Below are 6,000 nucleotides of genomic sequence, written 5' to 3' on the forward strand. Positions count from 1 at the left end.
GCCACACTATGTCAAAACTGTGCAAAGCTCGGATAAAAACAATGATTGTGGGCTATGAAAAACGTCAAGATCAAGAAAATTAACATTATAGAGACTTTGTATTCTGTGAACGGTAGAGTGTTGGAAGAAGCAGGCGGGTACATGAAACGGTCTGTTCTCTCTGGTTAACTTACGCGGAATTCGAAAATTTACACTATTGAGAAGTGCAGGATATGATAGCGTGGACTAGCTTGTAAAGAAATAAGAGATCAGAGCGATTTTGTCGGCAGTGAAGTGATGGCAGTGATAATAATTCAGCAGTATTTGAACGAGATCCAGAGTCATTTTTAGCAAAGCGATGGTTATATTGGCCTCGAGGCCCACCACTGGAAACGCCGGCGCCACCGTCGGCGTGACGTGCTTGGCAGGATCACGTGGTCTCAGCGGCCGCGTCGGCTGCTTGTGGCGCACTGCCGCGTGCTTTGAAACGAGTTTCAAGTCCCACATGCGCTGCGGTCTGTTCAAATTCGGAAGTTTTCTCTCATTTTCTACTCAATTGAAACCATTGTAATACAGTGGCTGCCTCCGAAGGCGACGAACATGGGGCTGTACCGCTCGGTGCCGCAGTGCCGCGCTTACGCAAAGGAGCCCAGTGTCAGCCTGCACTGGTAACCGCGGGACAAGAAACAGCGTGAAGCATGGGTTGTAAAGCTAAGAACCGGCAAGCAGCTATCCGCTACGAGTCTTGTGTGCAACAAGCACTTCCGCGACGAAGACTTTTGTTACTGCGTCGCGCCTGCGATGTTCGGTGAGTAGCACTGAGACGATGGCTCGCGCGCGCTTCCCGCCGGTAAATGATGCTTATCTGCTCAGGTCACAGTAAATTACGTCAACCTGTCCTCTCTGAGAAATAGGTGTGGTGATCTGCGTCATGAAACTAGCAAGATTTGTGGTAGTTGAGTGGCCAGCGAGAAAACCATGTTGATTAGGAATCAATGAGTTTTTCACACTAAAAGACAATATGTTGTGAAGAGCCAGCTCGAAGATCTTTGATGTGGCACATAGTAGCGAAATCGGGCGATAATTAGAAGCATCTGTTTTAGAGCCCGACTTAAATACTGGAAAAACACGAGCAGTTTTCCACATGCTAGGGAATGTGGGAGTGTCCAGGCAGTTATTAAATATCGTAGTCAATACTGGGACAAATATACTACCATAAGCTTTTAGTATGGCGGAGGGGATGCCATCTGGCCCACATGATAAGGATGGTTTTAAGCGCTTAATGCATTCGCAGATAAGATTTTCATCCAGCGACAAAGCACTGGATGAGCTAACCGCCTTGGGCTGTTGTCTGATATCAGCGCTAGAGTCTGAGGCCTTATAAACGGATGAGAAATGCGTGGCAAAACAGTCAGCGACGGAATGCACTCCTACCCCATTTGAGTCCAGTAGTCTGAAGGACTCTCCGCTTTTGCTGGACCGTTTACGTACATACTTCCAAAACTCATCCGGCCTGTCAGAGGCGCTTTTTTCTAAGAATTAAATATGCGAACTATGATCCCATTTATATAGGCGTTTAGAGAGAGTTCGAAAGAAGCTGAACTCTTCCTTCCACTCGCTGGATGGAGAACATTTAGATTTCCTGTGTGCGTGATCTTTATGCTTCAGTGCACTGATAAGTTCAGATGAGAGCCAGTGGGGATATTTACGTTGTTTAGGTGTATATTGGGGAATAAAATTACGCAGGCTTCTCAGTACAAGCTCCGTAAACCGATCAACCTGCTCATCAACATTTGGTTTGTCAGTAACCTGTGACCACTCAACGGTAGACAAGTGATGATAGAGGCCCGTGTAATCACCTCGCTTGAAGGCAAATCTCGGAGATTTGTTTACGTAACTGCTGAAGCTCGTTGTTTCGGCTGATGCGGATAATCTTACGTTAAGTGGTGGGTGGAATTTGTCCGGACGTACAAGAGAGGTGTCAGAGCGGGAAACTTCAAGGGGTTGATCGTTTGACACACACAGGTCTAAGACGTTGCCACTGGAATTGACGACTGAGGAGTTATGTTGCAGTAGGGAATTAAACGCCAGAAAGTCCAAGAGCAGGCTGCACTTTTTCTCTATGAAATGATTGTAATGAGAAAAAAAAATAATAACAACAACAACAACAACAACAACAACAACAACAACAACAACAACAACAACAATAATAATAATAATAATAATAATAATAATAATAATAAACATTAGGACTCCACCATTCTCGTCTTCTTGGACGGCTCTTCACTGACTATCAATGTGTCCACCTCGATTTGTATTATGATCCATCACTGAACAATATTAAACAGTGTTTGTTATCAGTGGTTCATCTGTTCGAATTCCCTCGAATAAATTTATAATAATGAATAAAATATCCCCTTGCAAATCGCTCAAAGCCACAAAAACAGTTGAACAGAAACCTTTGTAGGCCGTTTCATCGAAATACATATTTCAGATACCTAATTACGCAGTTCTTCCAAATCTACAAGACTTTTCAAATGACCATATATACCGAAATTTCTTAATGGAAGCAGTTATAGATTTCAAAACAGGAGAAAGTGCCTCAGATCAGGCTGGCCGACGTTTCGATAGGGGACCTATCTTTGTCAAAGGCGCCTTGTAGATAAGTTACACGCATGATGAATAAAGGTCCCGTCGAAAAACATGTTGTTTTTTACAGGCCCCGATCCCCTGCCTCTGAGCCATAAAGAATTTGCCGAAGCACATGTACTCAAGAAAGACGAACCTCTCAGACAATGTGACAGTAAATTAAGTTTGTTTCATCTTGAACTTCGTCAGATCACAACACTAGACACGGACAAATGGAAGGGAAACGAACAACATGGCACCGACTCTCAAGTGAAGACTCTCAAGTGAAGACCCCCATCAGTTGAGTTCAACTGAAGAGTGTTGAAGTTCGAGATGAATCCTAACCAACTGGTCAAACTTGCCGTCTTGGTGCAATTAGTTAGTTTGAACTACAATAACTACGTGTCTACGTCTACTGTAGCACTGCTTGCTGCCCTTGTCATTCTGTTACGTCTGTACAGCCATTTGTGGCAGCCGACGATTTATTTTACACAAAGAAACATGAACACGTTAACAAGCGCAGACGTTGGAGTCAACAACCGGCTAACGTTCGACACAAGAATCACACTCGTGCCACAGCGCCAGTGCATTCGCGCGCGCACTTCATCGTCATTATCTTCAAGCGAGACATGTCAGAACATCGCCGAAGAAGAAGAAGACGAAAAGCGGGCGCTAACTGCTAGCTTCGAGGTTTCGTAAATAGGAAGTCAGAAGCGAGTGCAATGCTGCCTGTGAAGCCATGCCGTCAAGCGTCCAGCAAGTCGTTGTTGCGCCAGAAGGAAGCTGCGAGACCGAGACCATCGCAGCAACAAGCGGAAGCTCCTCAACCTCAGTCACCAGGACGATGCGTGAGTGCTTCCGTTGCCAAATTCAAGAAGCCACCACCGCGTCCTGTACCACGGTTATTGATGGCTCCCGAAGCAGCACGAAATCAACGTGCTTCCTCCAAATGCCGCGAGCGTTCTCGAATTTCACTGGTGCCCGTGCAGCCAGCTAGTTGTATTTCGCAAGCAAAAGCCAAAAATCGTAGAGGTACACAGCCACAGGAAAAGAAGAAACTGGAGTCACCGAAGCGGTACCCGAATCCAGATGAACCTGACCGCAAATCTTTGCGAGGCAAGACCGCCGCGTACATTTCTGAAGTTCCAGCGAACATAAATCATAGATACACAAGGTGCGCTCGAAAAGGAACTGATTATGCTGGGCCTGTTGTCGACGTAGGAGACATTCCAGGACAGAGGGGTCAAAAACTTGTGAGAAACCAGTCTCTGGCTACGCTACGAGGAGCTGCACAAGCCGGCCTCGTACCGAGTGACGTAGACAAGCGCCGTGGTGCTTCGCCGAGACAGTATTCACGGAGTGCGGTCGAAGCAAAGAAGCTCAGCACCAAGTCGTCTCGAGGTGCAGCGGCAGCAGCGAAAGAGGCGAATTTCGTGGTTCCCGTAAAAACTGATGCTCCTGCTACCGGCCCACCCAAAAAGTCTGCTACGTCTTTACCGGCAGCATCAACAGGCAACACACTGAAACCTGCCTTGCCGTCTGCAAAGTATGCGAAGGACGCACCGCCCCGGGCAGTGTCCATTCCCGCAGGACCTGTGGACCCTCTCGAGCAGAAGTGGCCATCAGCTCGCTTACGGGGTGCCGTGGAAGAACCAGGTGTGCAACGATGTCCTGGATGGCCACGTTACCCGCGAGCATCAAGTGCAGGCGCACGGGTCGAGCCGGCTGAAATCAGAGGGCCAGGAAACGTACAACGGGCACTTAAGTATGACCCTTTCAAGACGCCTTCTTCAGTGATGGAAGATCTCGTAGAGTCGTCGGAAGAGAGCTTCATGCCGCCTCGCGCGAACCCAGCGCCTGGCAAACTTCAAAACAAGTCTCTGTCGTCGTTTCTCGGTCTCGATGACTCATCCGAGACAAACGTTTACGCGCAGAAGCGAGCAGTTGCGACCACAATGGGACGCGATCAGATCGTGGCAATGCAAGGGGTGGCCGGCATTTGTGTTCTTGCGATCATCATCGCCACGACGCTGTTTATCGGATACTATGTTTCGTGGAGCATCGAAAACAGAGAAGAGAGCATTTACACTCCGCCCACGGCCGATGACGCCGACAACGACAGTAATCGCACACTGCCAATTTTTCCGTCATACCTGGGGAATGAAAAATGGATGCAGTCGAAACCCTCGAAATAACGTCGGCCACCCTTGCACGTGCGACGACTTAACTTCAAAGATGTCGGATGTAGTGTGACCCATGTCTGACTGCTGGATGACTTGAAATGAAATCTGACTTTTACTCGTAAATCGGAGCTTTTACGTCAAATACATATTTCGCATTGGGGGCTTTCTTGTGCTGTCTCGGATCGATGTTGCCAGTGGGCTTAGATAGAACAGGGTTCTCAAACACGCCGCCCGCCGACCTTACGCCAGCGGCCCGCAGCCCGCACATGACACTCTTCGCCCCATATTTTTAAAGACGATAGCCTTCCTTGGGATACTTGAACGCAGAAATTTTGGTATGTCTTTCTGTGTTTCTGTTTGTCCCACGATTCAGCCACCCGGCCAAAGTTTAAGCACTTGCTGAACGCCCAGCCATCTTGAACTGGTAGCTGCGTTCGTACTTGTGAACATTGGCGATCAGAAAGCAAATAGAACGCATATTTGAGGCGCAACATCAATACCTAAGTATTAGGTGGCGTGTTCATTTACTAGGAAATACATAGATACGCAATTCTAAAGACCTTAGTGCTTCTTAGGCTGCGCTGCAAATGCGACGCTATGCACGCAAAAGCCCTCTGCCGACGATATGGTGCTGCTACCTGGCAGTGGTCCTGGGTTCTGCACAACATCATGTTTCCCGACGCCACTGCCAGATGGCGTCCATATCTCACGCAGCGCCTCCTCTATTTTCTCAATGCCAGCCAGATGCGGCCGATTCAACATAGAGGAGGCGCTGTCTGAGGCAAGGCAAGACATAAATGGCCGCTTGATGAAATATTGAGGTAAAATGTAATCTGTTCAAACACACCTCTATTGCATTTATCATGCCAGGACGGAGATGGTACGAGAACAGCATCACAGGTGGCCACGGATGAGACCAGGTCATGTAGTACTGCCGGGAGAAGACTATCGTCTTTCGACGACATTTGCAGCGAAGCACGCAGATACGCGGCCATTTTTTTTTTACTTTGTATTTTAGAGCGCAGCTCTTAGGCCCGTTCCTGCGTTGAGCGGTGTCGCCGTTGTCGGCGTAGCCGATAGTGCGAACAAGGATGAAAGAGAGGGAAAGAGAGACTGCCCCAAGGAGTTTTCCACCATGAGAGCCAGCTAGCTGCTGTGTTAGCGTCGGCAATGCCTCGTGCCTGCTCGCGCTTCTTATGACAGCGCAACG

The sequence above is a fragment of the Rhipicephalus sanguineus genome, chromosome 2 (genome assembly GCF_013339695.2).
Source record: "Rhipicephalus sanguineus isolate Rsan-2018 chromosome 2, BIME_Rsan_1.4, whole genome shotgun sequence".
Classification (NCBI taxonomy): domain Eukaryota; kingdom Metazoa; phylum Arthropoda; class Arachnida; order Ixodida; family Ixodidae; genus Rhipicephalus; species Rhipicephalus sanguineus.